A 23,199-nucleotide genomic window follows, 5' to 3' on the forward strand; every position below is an offset into this window, starting at 1 on the left:
TTTAGCTCTCAATGGCAGCCATCCTTTAGCCAAGTTTCTGAGATGGCCACAACGTCATATTTGCCCTTCTGAATTTCAAGATCATCCATTTTATTTCTTATGCTGCGTGAATTCAAATACAACACTCTCAGTCCAGTGTTTGTTGCTTTCTGTTTTAACTCCACCATGCCTCCTTTGCCCTGTATCTCATGCCACTGGCTTTGATTAAGCCTCATCTCCTGCCTGTTCTTTCTATAATCTCTGTTGCAAACTCGCTTCGGCAGCACATATACTAAAATTGGAACGATACGGAGAAGATTAGCATGGCCCCTGTGCAAGGATGACACGCAAATTCGTGACCCAACACAGACTAGGAGATTGTTTTGCTGAACACCGATGCTCTGTCCGCCAGAGAAAGCAGGATCTCCCAGTGGCCACACATTTTAATTCCACATCCCACTCCCATTCTGATATGCCTATCTACGGCATCCTCTACTGTAAAGATGAAGCCACACTCAGGTTGGAGGAACAACACCTTATATTCCGTCTGGGTAGCCTTCAACCTGATGGCATGAACACGGACTTCTCAAACTTCCGCTAATGCCCCACCTCCCCCTCGCACCCCATCCGTTATTTATTTATATACACACATTCTTTCTCTCTCTCTCCTTTTTCTCCCTCTGTCCCTCTGACTATACTCCTTGCCCATCCTCTGGGTTTTTCCCCCCTCCCCCTTTTCCTTCTCCCTGGGCCTCCTGTCCCATGATCCTCTCATATCCCTTTTGCCCATCAGCTGTCCAGCTCTTGGCTCCATCCCTCCCCCTCCTGTCTTCTCCTATCATTTTGGATCTCCCCCTCCCCCTCCCACTTCCAAATCTCTTACTAGCTCTTCCTTCAGTTAGTCCTGACGAAGGGTCTCAACCCGAAACGTCGACTGTACCTCTTCCTAGAGATGCTGCCTGGCCTGCTGCGTTCACCAGCAACCTTGATGTGTATTGCTTGAATTTCCAGCATCTGCAGAATTCCTCATGTTTACATCTTTGATTTTTTTCTGTTTTCCCCTTCCTCACCTATCACTCCAGTTCCCATCCCAGCGCCAAATTAGTTTAAACCATCCCTAACAGTTCTTTTCAATGTGCCTGCTAGGATATTGGACCCCTTTGAGTTCAGGTGTAACCCGTCCTTTTTGAACAGGTCGTACCTCCCCCAGAAGAGGCCCCAGTGATCCAGGAATCTGAAGCCCTGCCCCCTACACCAGTCTCTCAGCCACACATTAATACACCTGATCATGCTATTCTTGCACTTGCTAGCACATGATACAGGCAGCAATCCTGAGATTACTACCCTAGAGGTCCTGCCTTTCAGCTTCCTACCTAACTCCCTGAATTCTCTCTTCAGGACCTCCTCCCTTTTTCTACCTATGTCATTGGTACCAATGTGTACTAAGACTTCCGGCTGTTCACCCTCTCCTTTCAGAATACTCTGCACCTGATCCGAGACAGCCCGTACACAGGCACCTGGGAGGCAACACACCATGCGGGTACAGTATCTCTATCAGGCTCACAGAATCTCTTGTCTGTTCCCCTCACTATGGAATCCTCTATGACTATCACATTCCTCATCTTCCTCTTTCCCTTCTGCAGCAAGGAACCAGGCTCAGTGCCAGAGACCCAATCGTTGTGGTCGTCCTCTGTCAGGTCATCCCCCTCAACCGCATCCAAAAGGAGATAACGAGTAATGAAGGGGATGGCCACAGGGGTGCTCTCTCTACTATCTGAGCTCTTTCCCCCACTTCCCTGACCGTCACCCACTTATCTGACTCCTGCAGTCTTGGCGCGACTAACTCCCTGTAGCTCCTCTCTATCTCCTGTTCACTCTCCCTAATAAGCTGTAGGTCATCAAGCCGCAGCTCCTGATCCCTAACATTGTCTCTCAGGAGCTGCATCTTGGTGCACCTGGCGCTGATGTGGCCATTTGGGAGACTAGAAGATTCCCAGGATTTCCACATTTGACACCCAGAGCAAAATACTAACCGTAACGACGTGCTCGCTATTCCTAAAAGAAAATGCAAAGAGAAACCAAAAACGAAGTCCACTTACACACTTACCTCGCCGAACCCCACTTCCGCCGAAGCCTGAATGTGCAAAAGCCTATCGCTTCTACTCTCGCCACTGGCCTACTCCCAACAATGGCTGCTCTTCTTATCCCTTCTGTACTTTTACTTAGTTCGTCAAGCTCAGTTGCCACTGCTGATAGGCCCTGCTCAATGGGCTAATGCTCGCGAAGCTCTCAATTTATATCACCATCTGTGACCTGCGAGAATCACTCCTTCATCAAGCTCAGTTGCCGACGTTGATAGGCCCTGCACATGGACCTCGTGGGAACAGATCTATGTAAGGAAGTGAAGAATAAGCAGTTCAGCCAGTTGCCATGTAGCTCAGCAAGGAGCTTTGAGGTTGGACAGGAAATTCTAGCATGTAATTCCTGAGAAGACAAGTGGACACTCAGTAGGATAGCTGCAAGAACTGGACTACTGCTGTACACAGTAGATGTTAGAGATCATACATGGAGACGTTATGTGGACCAGATACTGGATGCTCAGCTGAAGGACACACCTGAGTCAACTGCATCCAACAAGATAGACACAATACAGCCACCGGACTTACCTCTCAGTGATGATCTTGTCACCTACAGCAACGTGACACCTGCAACAGGGAAAGTTGTCTTCAACAAGACACCTGCCAAATGTGATGCCACTCCACAGGTCCAGAGGTGCTATTCTGAAAGAAACAGAGACCCACCCAAGAGGCTGAATTTTTAGCATAGTGAAGTTAGTTATGACTGTTATTACGAAGGTATGTTTACTTAAATATAGTTTGTTTAAGGGAAATTGTATGTTTTGTTACATATGCAGTTTTATGTTACACTAACCTGAATGAAGATGAAGTGTAATGTATGGATCTGTTTCTTATAGAGCAATGACTCCCCTTAGCATGACTGATACTGTACCTACGCACATTGATCTGTTCTCTCTCTCTCGCTGCAGTGAATACACAAGTTAACCTCACCTGTGTACGTGCTTTATTTAGTTGAATGTAGTTGGACAGACACAACACTTTCAGTCCTGTATTCATCCCTTTTTTTAAAATTTTAGACCCTGTGACACTACAAATCATCCTACTGACTACAATTTTGCCATATCTTCTGCCTGTCCTTCCTCACATTCTCACTATGCATTGCATCTAGTTGTAAAGCAACTGCCCCATCCTCAGCCCTATCATTCCAGTTAACATTCCCCTGCCGCATTAGTTTAAAACCCTCCCCAGTGGCTCTTACAAACCTGCCCTCAAGGATATTGGTCCCCCTTGAGTTCAGGTGTAACCCATCCTTTTTTTTTACGGGCCATACCTTCTGCAGAAGAGATCCCAATGATCCAGAAATCTGAAACCCTGCCCCCTACCACAATTCTTCAGCCATGCATACATCTGCAAAATAATCCTATTCTTATCCACACTGGTGTATGGCAGAAGCAGCAATTCAGGGATCACAGCCCTGTAGGTTCTGCTTTTCAGCTTTCTATCTAACTCCCTATATCTCTCTTCAGGACCTCGCCCCTTTTCCCAACTATAACATTTATCCCACGACCTTCAGCTCTTCACTTTCTCCCTTTAGAATACCATGGACTCGATCAAAGACATCCCTGACACTGGCACCAGGAAGGCAGCATGCCATTTATGTGTCTCTTTAATGTTCAGACTATCTGCTTTCTGCTCCTCTGTTTATGGAATCACCTATCACTGCTGCACACCCTGTCTCCTGCCTTTCTTCTGGGCTTCAGAACCAGACTCAAATTCACTGTGGCTTCCTCCTGGATAGTTTGTCCCCCACAACAGAATGCAAAGCAGTCTACTTATTATAGAGGACTACTCTGCACTGGCAGCCTATTCCTTTTCCCTCCCCTGATAGTCAGCCAAGTACCTGCTTCCTGTAATACCTCCTATCTATCCTTCCCCGTGGATTGACACCTTGTCGTGGTGGAGAAGCTTGTGTGATCCTGTGAACCCAAGAGCAATGCCGTCCGGAGCTATGCTCCTGGTAGGGTCACCCATGACAGTAAGGTTGAGGGTGAGGTCCCTGACAGAGAACAATCCATCCAAGACCTCAACGGTGGAACAGGTGAATGAAGTTACTTCGATCTCAACGGCTGTGAAGGCGGATGAAAGCTGCAACAAATCCATCAGCTCCAACTATCGTGGTTTCTGTGCCTTTGGAATCAGTTGATGGATTTGTGAAGTATCGTGTGCTTCTTGGACTGCCACATCAAGTACACGTTAAAGAAATACATGCCCAGGAGTCTTCACTCTGTGGGCCACTTCTTCAGAATGAAGACCATCATCCTCAACCTCGAGGGATAGCCACGATGACGATGACCTATCTATCACATCATCATGTTCCCGTGTGAGCCAAAGGTCATCGAGATGCAGGTGCAGTTCCTTAACATGGCCTTTAAGGAACTGGAGCTCAATGCACACTTGTGCACATGTAGTTATCTAGGAGACTGGAGGTTTCTCAGAGTTCCCACATGGCACATAAAGAACATACCACTACCACTGAACTCATTCTCAGTACACTAGCTATGTACTAAGCTACTTACAACCTCCACCTGTGCTCACCCAAGCTGGTTGAGCCAAAGTCACACTAATCTAACGCGACCACACTCCAAAAATGGCCTCTCTACTTACACTTCCTTTCTTTTCATTGGCCCTGCACTGATTACAGCCCACCAAAAAATAGTTGAAAAGCACCCGAGCTCTTCTTAAATCTAAACAATCTCTTGTGCTTGTTGCAGTCCAACGAGAAAGAGCTGATAAGCACCCAAGCCCTTTTAAACCTCACGCTGCAGCACCAGCAAAAGACCATCGCATTGCTTGCAGCCCGCCAAAATTATATAAATTAATTCCACTGCAGTGTACTCCCTTTTAACCTTCAGTCATTCTCTGTCAAACTACTTTAAAGCCCCTTCAACAGTGCTGGTAAACATCTGTACGGACAGCAGTTGTGGCTTCATCCCACCTTCCACAGGAATGGCTGTAATAGTAGAAATCTACTGTTCTTCTTGCCACTCCTATACTACCCTTTTACTTCAATACATACTGGAAATGATTCAATAACGATTACTTTGAAGTCCTGCTTCCTAAATTGGTAAAGTCTGCCTACAGTTTATTATCCCTTTATCTACTTGTGTCTTTGGTATCAATGTGGACCATGAAATCCACTTCCACCTCCAGAACATTTGTATGTATATTCGTAATGCAGGTACCCTGGGGAATATATGCTGGAATTACATTACAGCAAAAAAGCCCATCTTTCCTCATAAGTATTGAACCCCTTATCATTGCTATTTTCTTTCCTCCCTGTTTCATGCTGAGCCCATCAATAGTGAGTACAATCTTGGGTCTGGTTGTGCTCTCATCATTATCCAAAACTGAATGCTGTCATGAATCATCTGAATAACTTGTCTTTTTGGAGGTTAGAGTCCCACTCTGTCTGTATTCATTTAAGCAGTGGGGTAATCATTCTTTTTATGTACTCTTGATGAAACATTCAGTCTCAAATGGACAGTCAGCATTTTGGGTTGAGACTCTTCCTCTGGTATCCATTTCTCTCCATAGCGGTGCCTGACTTGCTGAGTTCTGACAGGTCTGAAGTGCCCTGTCACTCCTGTTTCTGCTAAGAGTGGCTTTTTGAATAGAAACTAGGACAGGAATAGTTGAAGCTGTTATTATTTACATATTTGACTGCATCATTACCACTTACCTCACTGAAGTCATGTCTCCATAGATGTTCCACTCTTCGCTAAGCACAACACTAGATTTATATTCCCAAACACCACAAATTCTCAGTCAATTAACAGTAACTTAGGTTAACCAATTCTAATTAGTTAACTAATTAACTGGACAACTTTTTTGCTTGCTTAACCTTGAAAACGTCTAGGTTAAGAAAACCAATAAATAAATCTAAATTCAATGGATAAACATTCATGTTCTCTCAGCAAATTCTGCACTCTGTCGACACTGCATTATGTGAACACTGCAGACTGTCCTAAGTCACACTCTGCTTCCATGGAATCCACAGATTTAATTTCTGGACACCTAGTAACATGGAGCTCTCCCAGTCTAACTAATTTGGCTGATAATACAATCGGTAGCAATGTCCAGGATAATTTTGTATTTATCATGTATGTAACAGACTTTGCAATTCAAGCAATAGAGTTCTGCAGGAAAGGTCCTGGGGGTAAAGAAAATATTTGATTTTGGAGGAATATGCATTATGACAAATCACTTCTTGCTCTCTCTGCATGCAGAAAACAGTTTAATTCAAAACACCATGGGGCAGAAAAATATTAGAATTATCAGCATTCTTAGCATTCTCTGTTAGTTTTGTTTGATCATCATATTGCATGAGATTGCTAAATATAGCTACTTTTAGTAGCTACATTTTTGACATGATTAGTTACAGGACTAAGTGCTATGAACCTTGCACCCAGGTGCAAAATTTGCAGGATCTCCTGAACAAGAGCCAATTAAAATGAGAAAGTAATACAGCCCCTACTGTATGAATGTGTTCCCTTCCCCTCTGTGTGAAGCAAGTTGGCACATCACCAGTGCATAAGAATATCTTTTCCCTTTTGAGACTGGGACCTTATTTACAATTTTAATTGAAGATTTATGTTGGGCTCCAAGGAAAAGATACGGGGGGGCGGTGGGGGTGTAGAAAGCTGTTGCAGGGTGACGATAGGCCAGAAGATGTTAGATAGGTTTTTTTTAATGTTTTTGATGCTCTTTTAAGTATCAAAGGAAGTGGTGAGACCACCCTGGCTACTAGCAAATCTGTTCCCTTAATTTCATGACCAGATAATGTCTTCCTGAAAGCTCGACCCCTTCTTTTCCAGCTCTGGTCTCCTGGTGATGGGCTCCTATTCTCATCTACTGGCTGAAATTTGGTTCTGGAGAGGCATGACTGAGTCACAAAGCAAATCAACGGGAACTCTGGATTAGGATATTTCTGGTGTTTTGATCACGTGACATCTGACTTGTCATTCTCCTTCCCAATCACTCACCTTCACTTGCAATAAAAGTTTCCAACAGGACCCTAAACATATATCTTTGGAGCTTTTCTTGGCGAAGGCATACATCAATAGTCAAATCACAAACAACAGAACATCTGCAGATGCTGGAAATCCAAGCAACACAAACAAAGTACTGGAGGAACTCAGCAGGCCAGGTAGGACCTATGGAAGAAGTACAGTCGACGTTTTGGGCTGAGACCCTTCGGCAGGATCGGAGAAAAAAGAAGCTGAGGAGTAGATTTAAAAGGAGGGGTGATGGGAGAGAGAAACACAAGGTGGTAGGTGAAACCTGAAGAGGGAGGGATGATGTAAAGAGCTGGGAAGTTGATTGATGAAAGAGATACAGGGCTGGAGAAAGGGGAAAGAAGAGGTTCTTCCTTCCTCCATTTTCTTTCTTCCATGACCTTCTGTCTTCTTTTATCAGACCTTCCCTTGTGTGTGTTGCCTCAATAATCAAATTCAGTTCAGTGTACAAGTGCAGCCTTTGGGCAACTGAGCCAAGGGCACTTGAAGGTCACGACCAAAGGCCTGACACAAAACTCAAGGTTTACCAGGCTGCATTTTTCTATGTCCCACATATGCCTCTGAGACCTAGACTACCAACAGTAGACATCTCAAGCAACGGGTAAGCACAATCAATGATATCTCTGCAAGATCTACAAACAGATTGATGTCACCGCTATTGTTGGCAGAGTCACCAATAACTTCATACAGGGTTGAGACAGGTCAGCTGCTTAAGTGGTGCAGCAACAAAAAAAGTGTTCTCAATAGCAGGAAGATTAAGTTACTGTTTTTGGATTTAGGAAGGGGAAGTCAGGGGAACAGGCACCAGTCCTCATTGTAGGGTTTACAGTAAATAAATAGGGACTTATAGCCATCCACAGAACCCAAAAAAAGCTAGAAACGAGCCACAGATTCACATTTATAAAGCACCTTTGTCCCAAATCTTCCATCAGACCAAAATACCTACTTGAGCTCATTCAATTTTCCCATGTTTGGCCCATATAACTCTAAACCTTTCATATCCATATACTTGTCTAAATACTTACTAAAAATTGTAATTCTACTTACCTCTACCATTTCCTTTGGCTGCTCATTCCACATACCCACCACTCTCAATGTGAAGAAGACGGCATTTTTCCCTCTTCCCTTAAATCTATTGTCTCTAGTTTGAGACTTCGCTATCCTGGGTATAGACTCTGTTCATTCAACTTTTCAATACTCTCATCATCCTATATATACATCACTGTTTTGTCACCCCAGTCTCCTACTCTCCAAGGGAAAAAAAAAGCCTCAGACTATCCAGTCTCTTCCTATAACTCAAACCCTCCAGTCCAGGTAACATTCTGGTAAAATACTTTCTGCACCCTGTCCAACTTGTCAACAAGCTTCCTATATCTAGGTGGCCAGAGCTGTGCACAATACTCCAAGCATGGTCTCCCAATACTTTGAACAGCTCTAACTCTTGTACTTAGTGCTCTGACTTCTTCAACATCATTTTCAAGAATGCTATACTAAAACGCTCAGTTCTACAACATTCTCCAAGCACCGACAACTTTCTTTGCAAGTCCCACTCTGGTTTAACTTGGCAAAATGCAGTACCTCATACTTGTCCAAGTTAAGTTTTATTTGCCATTCCTTGATTGGTTTTCTCAGCTGGTCTCGATCCCATTGGAAACTTGGATAAATATTCCTCACTGTCCACTATACCACCACCTTGGTGTCATCTGCAAAAGTAATAATTGTGCCAATTACATTCTCATCCAAATCAATATAGACGTCAAACAACAGAGGACGCTGTACCAATCCCTGCAACATACCATTGATCACAGGATTTTAATCTGAATTTCAACCTCCTGCTACTATTTAAGCTCCCGCTGGATTCCGTGTGATTTAACCATCCAAACCAGCCTACCATGTGGGACATTATCAAAGGTATGGCAAAAGTCTATATAGACATTGTCTTCTCCCTTGCCCTCATTTATTGCCTATTTTGGATTGGTGCAGACAGTTCAGAATCAGGTTTATTGTCATCGGCATGTGACGTGAAATTTGTTAACTTAGCACAGTAGTTCAATGCAATATATAATCTAGCACAGAAAAAATATTAATGATAACAAAATAAAATAAAACACAATAATAAATAAACAAATAAATCAATGATGTATATTGAATAGATTTAAAAAATGCAAAAACAGAAATACTGCATATTAAAAAAAGTGAGGTTGTGTCCAAAGCTTCGATGTCCATTTAGGAATTGGACGGCAGAGGAGAAGAAGTTGTTGAAACGCTGAGTGTGTGCCTTCAGGCTTCTGTATCTCCTACCTGATGGTAACAGTGAGAAAAGGGCATGCTGTGGATGCTGGAGGTCCCTAATAATGGACGCTGCCTTTCTGAGACACCGCTCCCTAAAGATATCCTGGGTACTTTGTAGGCTAGTACTCAAGATGGAGCTGACTAGATTTACAACCTTCTGCAGCTTCTTTCGGTCCTGTGCAGTAGCCCCTGCATACCAGACAGTGATGCAGCCTGTCAGAATGCTCTTCATGGTACAACTATAGAAGTTTTTGTGTGTACAATTTACCTCTGGACACCTGAAAAAGTGCATGCAGGATTTCATGCTGTAATTGCAGATTAAATGCTTCAGCAGGAAAGTGCATTGTGGTAAGATTCTAATTGGGCTGCTCCATGATACCCCTCCTCATCTGAGGGCCATATTATTCACAACAATAAAAAAATAACAAGTAATGACTGGTCCTCAAGAAAACCTACTCAGGGAATCATTATCTGCAGAATTTTTTAAAAAGTGTATCTTAAAGGTGAAGGAAATGGTTGTAATATGAGGGAAGGATTTATGCAAAAAAAAAAGAAAATAGAGCTTTCAACATGAACAGAACGAATTCATAGCTTGCAGAGTAGGTACAACAAAAGAAAACAAAGGAGGACCAATTATTAAAAAAAATGGCAGAAAGACAACAACTGCAGTTAGATAATGCAATTCTGAACAATCCAACGTATTTAATCTGATCAGCTCACAAACCTTCTTCTATGCGCCAGTGCTGTGTCGAATTCATCTGTGTTTGTGGAGCTTAATGCACTGTCTGCTATATAATCATATTAGAACACTGTACTCTACCACCAAAAGCTAGTGTAATAAAGTTTGAGGGACATTTGAACATACTGATTCTGCTATATTCCATTACTAACTAGGGTTTACTAAACTATGATGAATATCTGACATAGAATCTTAAAAATTTGAGGTATTACATAAGCACAGACAGCATGCAAGGACAGGAAATGTTGGACAAACATAATGCTTGGGAGAGAAATTCTATAGAAGCATTTGACGAGCCTCAGTCACTATGAATTATAAACCTTAAACCAAAGATTTATAACTTTAATCTGAAGCATCTTCAAAATGTCTCTAATTTATGAATATATCTAAGATAGTAACACATTTCAAGGACCAGACCTCATTTTAATTTTGAGGAAGTAATGCAGTGAAGCATCACTGGCCAGAGCATGCCTTCAGGGTGCAGGATTTTTGTGTCTCTGGAGGCAAAACGATTTGAGGTCAGTGCTGCCACCTGATGTGTCTTGGGAGCACACGGAAGATCAAAGCAGTGAGCTGGCTGCTGGCTGTGTGCCCACAGACCCAAGTTCTTTGGGCACAGAGCTTGCAAAAAGTGACACAACAGACTTCTAACTCCATAGATTGGCGAGTTGTTCTGTTATGTCTCCCCTCTCACTGTGAAACAGGGACACCACTCTTTCCTTATTAGGGAGAAAGAGAGCCTGTGGTATGTCAAACTACTGGGTCAATGAGTAATCTTTGGGGTACTGCAAGTTCGTGTCTTTATTCATGCTTTGTTGCACGCTTGAGTGCTCAGTGGAGGGAGCCAATGCCTTTTCGCTGGTGGGGTTTTTGCATGTGTCGTTGCCTTGCTCCTGTTTACACATGGGAGGGGGAGTTGAGGGGGCTTTGGGTTTCTAGCATTTAACTGTAATTCATTCTTTTTGGGCATTCCTCTGTTTTCGTGGATGTTTGCAAAGAAAAAGAATTTTAAGATGTATGTTGTATACATTTCCCTGACATTAAAAATACCTATTGAAACCTATTTTATCAATAACTACAGCCAAATTGCTGCTCCTCTCACCTCCCTCACCAACTCACCTATGTCACAAATAACCTGATCTGCTGCCACAGACCACACATTCAAGGAGCTCAAGAGACTCATAACACTGTTGCAATTCTCTGCCATCTGAGTCCCTCCAGACCTCTTGTGGTAGAGGTGACACGCATCACCAGGGCTATCCCTTCTCAGTGAGGACGGGATGGGAAGGCACACCCTTGTACCTTTTTTCTCATGCAAGGTCAACCATACACAATTGTTATGGAGTAAGAAACAGGGAACTACTCAATATTAAATGGGCCCTGGGGGAATGGAGACATTGGTTGAATGGGAACACCAAGCCCTTTCTGATCTGGACTGACCACCAGAACCTCATCCATACAACAGACCCTCCAACTCAACCCACATCAGGCTTGCCTGAGCCCTGTTCTTTGAGCAATTGAATTTCACCATCTCCAAGTGATGTATCCAAGAACACTAAGGCAGACAACAGTCTGACCCAGCTGAAACAGAGACTGGCCCTCAGCACATCATTCTATCCTCGTAGATCTTTGCGCAGATCATCTGGGATCTTGAGAACCAGATCCGCAAGCCCTATAGCATGAGGATGTTCTGGCTAACACATCTGACAGCTGGATACCGGCAGACATGTGCTCCGAGGTAGTCTAATGGACCCATTCCTTACTCCTCTCTGGCCATTGACTCTGGATTTTTCTGTGATGCCATTTCTTGTGGCCTGGTATGATCGCTGATGAACATCAGTTCATCACTGCCTGTCCTCAATATGCCCAGTCTCATTCTTCCAATTAGCAGATTTCTGGGCTCTTGCAGCCCCTGCTGGTGACAGGACACACATGGTCCCACATCACCATGGATTTCATCACAGATTTGCCACCTTCCAAAAAGGCCGTGGCAATGGTGGATTAGTTCTCCAATAGCGCCCATTTCATTGCCCTCTCCAATCCTTTGTCAGCCACTGAGACGATGGACCTGGTTCTTCTACATGTAACCACCTTCACAGATTCTCTCCGGGCGTTGGGTTGGACTTGGGACTACAATTCATCTCCTGCTTCTGGTGAGCTTTCTACTCCCTCCTCCACACTTCACTGAGTCTGGCTATAATGCACAGTCCAACAGTCAGTCAGATAGAGCCACCTCTAGCCCTTCCACATGGAAGAAATATCTGCTCTGTTCTGAACTGTCCCACAGTCCACACACCTCTGCCACAGGTACAGTATGTCACCCTTTGAAGTGCCTCATGGTTACCAATGTTCCCCACAGAGGAGCCAATGGTAGAACCAATGGTTGGTGTCCCATTCACGAGGGCCCTGGTTCACTGATACTGGAATGCTTGGAAGAGGACCCAGAGGGCTCTCCTACTGTCTACCACACCTACTGCCTCCAAGCTAACTGCTGTGTCACCCAGCCAGACTACTCTGACCTAGGAACAATGTTTAGCTGTCCACCTGAGATCTGCCCCTGCGCATCAACTTCTGCAAACTCTTGCCCCAGTTTATTAGTCCCTTTAAGATTACTCTTCACATGAACCCAGTCACTTACTATCACCAGCTGCCACTGGGATCCAGGATCACACCTACCTTCAATGTCGGTGTCCTGCCTTAAGCCCATTGTCCATGGACTATTCAACCTACCTAAGCCTTCACCTCCAGAACAAAAGATGGTGGAAAGTTTTAGCCAGTTGTTGGATTCATATCTTCATAGACGGGGTGTATGGGGTGTCAGGGAGGGGTAGCACCTCTGGTGGGGGAAAATGCCGCGTCCTTTTCAGAGCGGTTAGTCCACCTTTGGTCCCCACCTGGCACTCAGCTCTCACCTGTGGCTCCTCGTAGCTGTTTGCATGCGACAGCGGCCACACCCCGGGCAATGGCTTTGACAAGCCGGCTAAACCAGGTGAGGATAGCCGACGGGTCTCAAACCCTCGGTGAGATAGGGAGTTATCTATCCCAGCATGTGAAGACAGACTCCGGCAGATTGAGCAGACAAGACCTATGGAAGGTCCAACGGTCAAGAAGGTGGTCTCTGCAAGCGTCGTAGAACGTGTAGAGCAGGACAAGACACAAAAGACGTCCCGGTCATCCACTGCGCCTAGTCCCATCTCCAGCTGTCTAGACTCTGTCTTGCCACTGGATCCAGATGGGAATTGGGAAGAGAGAGTGAGGCTGACGCTGCACAACTCTCCCTCACTTAAATCCAAATCACGCGCTAGTCTTGACACCATCATAATGGTGTCGAGGTCTTCATTGACGTCAACAACGGACGAACAACCAACCATGTATTATATGTTTGGCTGGAAAGTTTATGATCCAGAGGAGAGAACTTGAGTGCTATCCAGTTTCATTTTGCAACCATTGCTTATCAAGGAATTCCACTGAACGCATTTGGATCATCCTTGGTCATTGGCTGCAAGCCACAGGAGGGGGCACCCTGTCAGACCTGCACAAGCAGGCACCATTCAGTCTCCACCCTGCTAACAGGAGTCACTCCTTCAGAAAGTTATTGCTAGCTAAGAGGTGCAAAGGGATTTAGGAGCCCTCATGCAGGATTCTGTAAAGGTTAGCTTGCAGGATGAGTTGGTGGTAAAGAAGGCCAATGTAATGTTAGCATTCATTTTGAGGGGACTAGAACATAAGAACAAGGATGTAATGCTGAGGTTTTATAAGGCATTGGTCAGTCTACACGTGGAGTATTGTGAGCAGTTTTGGGCCCCTTATATGAGGAAAGATGTGCTTGTATTGGAGAGCATCCAGAAGGGAATGTTTCCAGGAATGAAAGGGTTAACATCTAGGACCGGAGGGCGCAGCCTCAGATTAGATGGGCATCATTTTAGAGCACAGATGAGGAGGAATTTCTTTAGCCAGAGGGTGGTGAACCTGGAATTCATTCCTACAGACAGCTGTGGAGGCCAAGTCATTGAATATACTTAAAGCAAGGGTTGACAGGTTTTTGATTAGTCTGGGTGTCAAAAGTTACAGGGAAAAGATAGGAGAATGGGGTTGAAAGGGATAATAAATCAGCCATGTTGGATTACTGGGACAATCAATAGCCTAATTCTGCTCCTGTATCTTATGATCTTAAGTTTAAGAAGATAAAGTTAGTTCTTTTGCATAGTAATATAACTTTTTTATTAGCCTAAAATTGCTGAAAAAGATTTCAGTGCGTATCTATTATTTGCACAAGAGTTAATAATTACGGGAATTTGACTCAAAAAATATTGAATTGATAAAACATATTTCTTTTAACAAGCTAATGCAGTTAAATATATTTTACTGCTCTTATGCTTTGAAGCCATTGTTAATGCCATTGATTAAGACCCATGGATATAGAACTTACTTCTCTGATCAAAGCCTAATCAAGGAACTTGAACTTGATAAAAGGTCACTGTATAATATGTTAAACTCAACTAATTGGAGTTTTAAATAGTAAAGTATTATTAGACTCCTCTCATCTCATAGAAGACTTGCAAAAATAGCGACTCTGATTAGTGAGGAGCTTGAAATCACATGATGACTCTCCATTAAGTTCATTATTTACTACTTTCCAATCAACAGTCATTACTGCCAATGACAATTCAGATTTTATTTTCCATACATCTAAATGACCTTGTCTTGATTATGAAAGTGGTAAAGTAAGTTTAAGCCTCATAACAAGTTTCAGCCGATGCCACTTATAACGGCAACAGCAGCTCCAGATGGATCTGTTTACATTTCCATCTAGTTTGTTCTCTAATGACCATTCATGGGAATACCTCAATGTCGAATACAAACTTGATAGAAATTGCAGCAAGCTGTGAAGCACATACCTCATCAGCCTTCAACAGGACAAAGTGACATGTCGCGTGGTTTGCAGACATAGCGCTCCCATTTCTTCTAAACATAGAACGTTGGAATATTTTCAAATATTTAAAAAACACTGTCATAGTTCATGAAGAAAATTAGGTCAAAGCTGTTCCTTCCCCATTTTAAGAAGACTTCAGGCTATGGTTATGACCCGTGTGCTGTGTAACTGTCAAACTGTAAAATATTATAAGTAATAAATATTACAAGAAATATCATAAACCATTGTAAAATCACATAACTGTTATAACTACTCATAACTTTGATTTGTTGTGTAACATTATCTCTTCATATAGTGCTATAATGTATAATTACCTCTGGTGGTATGATTGTTGTATTATTTGGACTTTCATCTTCTGCCTTTGCAAAATAATTTCTAGTTATAACCTATTGTAATTTTTGGCTATCCTTTTATAGAACATACTGAAGTCTGATGAGAGCGAAGCTCCATAAAAGACTTGTCAACATTTAGCAGCATAGTTACAAAAACTTTCTGAAGGAGTACATCAAAACATTGGTAATGTTAAATTATAACTCATTTACTTTAAAGTCATAACAATGAATACTTTTTTTTTACTAAGTTTAAATATTTCAGTATTTTTCAGACATCACACTTATAACACCTTTATCAATCTACAGTGACCAATGTAAGTGCATATGATGTATTGACTAGACTAACAATAACATATGGAAGCTAATAACAAATGGACATAGGAATAGCACAATTACAGATAATGCCAAGTGTAATTCATTGATGTTGTATTTCTGATTACATGCTGATCACATTATTATTGCAGATGGCAATGTGACGACTGAGTGATGACAGACAGGTGCAGGCAGCCTAGATGTCTGGTCCATCATTTTGTTTCCAGCCAGCAAAGTCTTGACAGAGTCCCATTACAGCATTTAGTTGTTTACAAATGATTCCATGTTTTTTTTTGCTTGTAGGTATTTGTTCTTATGTTAATTCCATGCAGAGGTTGACTCTCTGGTGATCAAAGATACCTATTCCTATTAATCAAATAGATTCAACAAAACTGCTGGATTTTAATACTTGTAGTTGTTCAGTAATTTATGCTGGCAGAGGAATCATGGAACTGTGAACACAACCAAGAGTTTTAATTAGCACTACAGAGCTATTTTGCTATTTAGCTGTTACTTTGTGTTTTTGCACTATTCATTTATTATGTAATTTATATTAATTTATGTCTTTGCACTATATGTTCTGCTGCCACAAAACAACTAGTTTCACGTCATAGAAGATGGTGATAATCAATCTGATTCAGATTCAGGTTACTTCTCCATCTGTTACGTCCCAAGCTGTATTTTTATTAATTGATTTTTTATGATATCTTCTACTGTTTTTTTTTACCAGTGTGTATAAAAACACTCAGTTATTCTAGCTTTTTTGACTGACAATGGAAAATTGTATGATATATATAAACCTTCATGATTAAAGATGGAGCCTTTGTTCCACCTGCTAAATAATGTTTCTTATAGTTGCATGTCATTGATCTCAGTTGCTTTGCAACGCATAAAATACCTACGTGAGAAAACATATAGCACAATCATCAAATTGAGGCCATGTTGTGAGAAACTGGGCTATGAAAATTAAGTTCTTATGATTCATATCATTTAATGGTGCACAACAGTACTAAAACACTTAAAATAAATTACCATGTTAACAATTTTAAAGATATACTCCTTTCAATTTTGTCGGTGCTTTCATCTGTTACTGAATCTATCTTGTGCAGACAGTACACTGCAAATATTCAGTCCAATCAGTTTAATATTACATAACAAAGAGCTATGTCTATTGAAGAGTGAAAAGATAAATTTTATTCTATTTATTAACAAGTTATTTTGATTGAAAAAGGGATAGCTTTTATAACTTTCTTATTGGTATTCCTTAATTCCATTGTCTTCTAATTAATCTTTCACTCCATTAACAACAGTTTCCTGAATTATGCTGAGTTGGAACATATTTTCTGTGCGTCTCCTTCATTATTTCGCCATCTAATATAACTAAGATATACAGGGATTTGTTATTCCTCATAAGTAGCTGGCAGCTAAGCATGCCTCATTTTAATTAAACATTTCAGCTAATTCCTACTCCTGATAATTTAAAGTCATTTTTTGCAGGAAAAAAAAAACAAATTATCCAATAATTGAAATTAAGGAACTTAATTAAAACAGCACCTTTTTCTGTGCTCAAAACACATTTAATTATAGGTAATTCAAATGAGGGAATCTGGCATCGAAATCTGTAGAATTGCTCATTCATCCTGCTTTGTTTCAGTTGAGATGTTCCAAGCCTCTTCAGATACTTGTAACTGCCTTTTGATCCTCTCTCCCCTCTACAGCATGTTTGAAGAATTTACACACATCAAAATACTGTTGTGAACAAATGATCTGCAATTCCAAGATCACCAGGTACATGACAGTCAATTCGCCATCAGACACTATTCTTCCATGTGTACCCATCAGCATTGTATTATTTCTTCTTGTTTGCTCGGGTTCACTTTAATTATTGTTCTAATCAAGGAGTCATGAAAATTATTTGTGCAGAGAGAAGCCATTTGGTTAATGGAAGTACCTGTGAATCTAATACTGCTCCTTGTCTTGTGTTTCAGTCACAAGGGTTAATTGGTTTGTATCTTTAATTTAGTATTTAATTTACTGAAATAGCCTCTTGCATATTTGGTAGACGCCTCCTCCATTTTGTGACCCTGTCATGGTTCATTTAGATTGATTCACTGAGAACTAAATTTGATAGCCCCTAGGAATGGGTGCAAGGATCATAGTGAGCAATTAACCTGTGCAAATCTAAGTAATGCATGGAGCTCATCACCTTCATACTGCCTGCATTGTTAATTATTGCAAAGTAAAGTCAATACACACCATAGCTCTATGTTTAAATATGGGTGAATTTTGTGCCTAGCTAACTCCAGTTAAAGATGTCATGCGCTATTTAAAAGCAGTCTTGATCTCTTAATGTACGGTACAATATGGCTCCAGTATGGGCAAACAGATATGCTATACCAAGTTGAGCTGGGATAAAGTTAAGAAGGGGGTAGAGAATGGGATGGATGAGCTTCATGACATGTAGAAAATGCAACGAAAGCCTCATTTGGAGGAAGTAGAAATTTGACAAAGTCTTTTATGAACAAAGAGTCACAGATTCATGCATGTGGAAGATAGTGGGAATAGATTGCCTTAGAGATGAATTCAAGCAACCAAGCCCGGAGGAGATCAGTAAATTGCTGTTAGAATTTCCTTGACACGGGGAAAAAAATATTCTGTCTTTCCAACTGCACCAAGAAGCCTGTGATACCATTACTACACAGGACCCTAGACACTCATCTGAGAGTTTGATTTCTTTTTATATGTTGGGGTTCATACCACCCTCACAACATCTTACTACTGCTGTAAAATTTACACCCGCATCTCCCAGCTTGCAGGTGTTACTAGACATGATAATTATATCAATAAACTAAGTTATACAATGCTTGGTGATATACTTCATTTACTTGCCAGAGAAATGTTCACAGTATCAGCCAACCACAGAGGTTCTACATACTGTGTCTACATTGGATGAGCTACTGAGAAGGAAGGAATGCCTTTGATGCATTGGTTGATATATTGTTCCATCTTTAAATGTGAAGTTGTATGTAAAATAGAGAAAAAATAACTCTGAATTGAACCTACATTGGATTGTTTTCAATTTGGGCAGAGAACTTGCACAAAATTCATCAACTCAAAGTACTTTTCACCAAACACCTTCTGCATGAATTTGGATCTCTTATGTTGCGAGACTATCTGCTTTTAAACAAGCACAAAAACCTTCTAAGTTAGTTGAAACAACTGAAATTGGCCCTGGCTTTGATATCTAGATTACAATATATGTTAAGCTTGTATTTGTGTAACTAGTTTTGCTTGTTGCACCACTGTTTCGTTCCGTTTCATTTAGCATACTGCTATCTCTACCTCAATAATCATTCCACTCCTTAATATTGGCATTAAGCTGCTGCTCATTAAGAACTTCATTAAGAAAGTAGATTGCACTGGGGAGCACAGACACTTCAGATCACATTTCCTACCCCTGCTTTCCCCCAGGATTTTCATCCTGAAAAAACTGCAGATTTATGCTGTAGGGCTATGGATGTCATGTGGAGAAGGGCTGTCAAGGCTTAATTGTAATTATTTTAAAGAAAGACTTTGATAGATTTTTTATCATATTAACGTGATATTATAGAACAGCAGAACAGTCACAATGGAGCAACTGACCTACTCCAGTTTCTAACTCTTCTATTCACAAAATGGTAAAACTGTGGCAATTGCAATGAGTCACCGGAACTCCTGTTTGAAAAGGTTAAATCTTGGAGCCTGTTGAATCTTTTCTAGTAGTAACAAGAAACCGTGAGTTATTTGGTTCTTACAACCAATTTGGCAACCTTTCAAGACATCTGACCTCATACACGTATCATGCCGATGTCTTTTGAACAGAACTAAATGGATCCAATGAAATTTCTGGGCAATCAAATATGAATTAGTATTGAATTGGGATAAGCACGTATTCAAACAGTTTTAAAACAATTTCAATTAATGAATTAGAACATTAGAACATCAGAAAGTTTTTGACAAGAACAGGCTATTCAGCCCAACAAATCTTGCAAAATTGTTGTTCACATAGTGTGTTGAAATAACTATCAAGTTTAAATTTGTAAGTCTCTAAGATACTCAACTTCACAAATAGGTAGTTTCTTCCATGTGTCCGCAAATCGTTGTGTAAAGAAATGCTTCGTGATGCGAGTCTGAAATCTCCTTTTAACCAGTCTCCACCTATGACCCGTGTCCTTGACGATGGATTAATTTTGAAGTAGCAGCTGGCATCCACCTTACTTAGACCCTCAACGATTTTAAATACTTCTGTCATGACCCCTCTCATCCTTTGTCTACTTAGGCTAAAAATATTTAATTCTTTCAATCTTTCTTCATAGCACATATCCTGCAGACCTGGTATAAGTCTCATCACCCTTCTCTGAACTCTCTCCAGTGCTTTCAGATCCGTTACATAATATGGAGACCAAAATTGTATGCAGTACACCAGGTATGGCTCCACAAGCGCATTATGCAGCTCAAGGAGAACGTCTCTAGACTTGAACCCCACTGAGCGCATTATATAGTCCAACATTCTATTAACCTTCCTAAACACTTCTGTGCATTGTCTAGATTTTGATAGTGATGAGTCTACCAGGACACACAAATTCTTCTCATACAGAGCACATTCTAACTCAAGACTCTCCATTGTATATTTATATCTAATATTTCCTATATGTAACATTTTACATTAAATTTTATCTGCCTTTTGTCTGCCCACATCTTGATTTTGTTTAGATCTAACTGTATTGATTCTGCTGCCTGAATGTTATCAGCCCGTCCCCCTAATTTTGTATCATCTGAAAACTTTGTTAGTTTATTTGTTATGTGCTTATCCAAATCATTAATGTAAATTTAAAACAGCAGCGGCCCCAAAATTGATATCTGTGGAATCCCACTTTTAACATCTTCTAGATGTGAAAATTAACCTTTCACAATAGCTCGTTGTTTTCAGTTTTTGAGCTAATTCTGCGTCCATTCACACACTTTACCCTGAATCCCCAGCTCCTGTTATTTGATTATTAACCTCTTGTGGGGTAGCTTGTCAAAAACCTTCTGCAAGTCCAAGTACATGATACCCCCTGCTCTACTGTTATCATAAATTTACTTGCCTCTTCATAGAACTCCAGCATATGAGTAAAACATGATTTCCCCTTTCTGAACCCATGTTGGCTTTCTATTAACATGCCTGTTCTTATCAGCTACTTCTCCACTTCATTCTTTAGTAATGTTTCCATTGTCTCCCCCACGCTTACTGCTCTATAGTTACCATGGTCAGTGCGGTCACTCTTCTTATTTTCTGGAGCAACGTTAGCCCATTTCCAGTCCTTAGAGATTTCATCAGTCTTCACTTACTTTTGAAAAATACATGTTAGGGGGATATATATATATTCACAGATATCTTTTATAGCCCTTGGATATATGTTGTCTAGCCCTGGAGATTTATTAACTTTCAGCCTTTTCAGCTGAAGCAGAATCTCACTTTTTAAGATCTCTAAGTCACTTGAAACAACCTTAATTTTCTCTACATTACTGTCTTAATTTCCTGCATCAAAATGAATAAGAAGCACCTATGCGCAATTTCCACACTGGTACAGGATTATTGGTGCCATCTCCTGGATTCCCACATTCCTCCGTGAGGAATCCGCTTAGACCAATAGCAATGAATCACAAATCCCAAGGTTGTTCATAGGAATACTTCCCAATTTCCTTTAATATCTGGGCCTATCTCACTAAAAATAAAGTCTAGTGCTTGGTTTGAAATGATTAATTCAATGCCTTTGTGTTATTCTGGCACACATTTATTTTCATTTTCCACGTTCCCAGTTTGACTATCTTACATTCATCTGGTTTAGCCACTATTAATCAAGAATTTCCGTATTTGACCCTTTTTGCACTGCACTCAATGTCTCTCAATTTGAAAAGTTTGGCTTGTGGAAACTATAGTGAATCCACTAAAATGGTACGGATAACACAATGTCACATTGGATGATCTGTCCTATAATCTCTAACCACTTTAAAGTTTACAACTGCCCTCTATGTCATATGTTTTTGTAACAAACTATCAGTTTTCTCCATGCATGCTTGAAATGCTCATTGGAAATATTTTAGATTGCCATCGATCATTGACAACATAAATGGTGTTGTCAATCTAGATGCATTCATATTCCATTAAACAAAATAAAATGGGTTCTGAAGACTTGATTCCTAAAACATTATAGAGCTAGAAGATAATATACTCTGCTGCACCTGACTCACTACTTCAGTGGTGAATTTGTTTCACAAATTTTGAAATATCTGGTAAGTCTATTTACAGTGCCCTGAAATTATATTCAGTCCACACAACTATTTTCATTGTCTCATTTTCTAAATGTAAAATATATTGAAGATAGATATTTTCAGCAAATCTACAAAACATCATGCATCATGTCAAATCCAAAAAAAATTCTAAAACCTGTCAACAATTTACTAAAAATTACAAACCAAAATTGTAAGGCTGAAAAAGTATGATTCCCCTCTGTAATGACTAAGGGTGTTTAGAGATGGAAATAGGGAGGACCTGAGGGCAATACAGAGGGACCTGACAGCCAGGATCAGGGAGGCTAAAGATGGGTACAGGAGGAAGCTTGAGTGGAAACTCCAGCAGAACAACATGAGAGAGGTCTGGAGTGGGATGAGGACCATCACTGGGTTCCGGCAAACTAGCAACAGAGGAGCTGAAGGCAGTGTGGACAGGACCAACAAACTTAACCTGTTCTTTAACAGATTTGACATTGTGGCCCCTGCCCATCCCCCACATGAGCCATCTGTTGTCAGTCCTCAACCAACACATATTCCACTCTCCCCTCCTACCCCTCCTCACAGTCCCCCACCCTACTCGTATGACTATACCCCTTCCCCACATGAAGCCACCATGGTGGGCTTCACAGCTGAACAGGTGAGAAGACAGCTGAAACGTCTCAACCCAAGCAAGGCTGCAGGACGGGATGGTGTCAGCAGCAGGGTGCTCAAAGCCTGTGCCCCTCAGCTATGTGGAGTACTTCGCCTTGTATTCAACCTGAGCCTGAGGCTCCAGAGGGTTCCTGTACTGTGGAAGATGTCCTGCCTCGTCCCTGTGCCAAAGACGCCGCGCCCCAGCGGCCTCAATGACTACAGACCGGTGGCATTGATCTCCCACATCATGAAGACCCTGGAGAGACTTGTTCTGGAGCTGCGTCGGCCTATGGTCAGGCCACACTTAGATCCCTTCCAGTTCGCCTACCAGCCCTGACTAGGAGTTGAGGATCATCGTCTACCTGCTGAACCGTGTCTACGCCCACCTGGACAAGTCAGTGAGCACTGTGAGGGTCATGTTTTTTGACCTCTCCAGTGCGTTCAACACCATCCACCCTGCTCTGCTGGGGGAGAAGCTGACAGCGATACAGGCGGATGCCTCCCTGGTATC

General features: G+C 41.5%; 1 non-coding gene across 1 annotated transcript; it reads left to right on the forward strand.

The window, feature by feature from the left end:
* Nucleotides 1-251: 251 nt before the first annotated feature.
* On the forward strand, nt 252-354 carry LOC140197127 (U6 spliceosomal RNA). Its single transcript, XR_011885848.1, has one exon. It is a non-coding gene; the product is annotated as a U6 spliceosomal RNA (small nuclear RNA).
* Nucleotides 355-23,199: the final 22,845 nt, after the last annotated feature.

The sequence above is a fragment of the Mobula birostris genome, chromosome 4 (genome assembly GCF_030028105.1).
Source record: "Mobula birostris isolate sMobBir1 chromosome 4, sMobBir1.hap1, whole genome shotgun sequence".
Lineage (NCBI taxonomy): Eukaryota > Metazoa > Chordata > Chondrichthyes > Myliobatiformes > Myliobatidae > Mobula > Mobula birostris.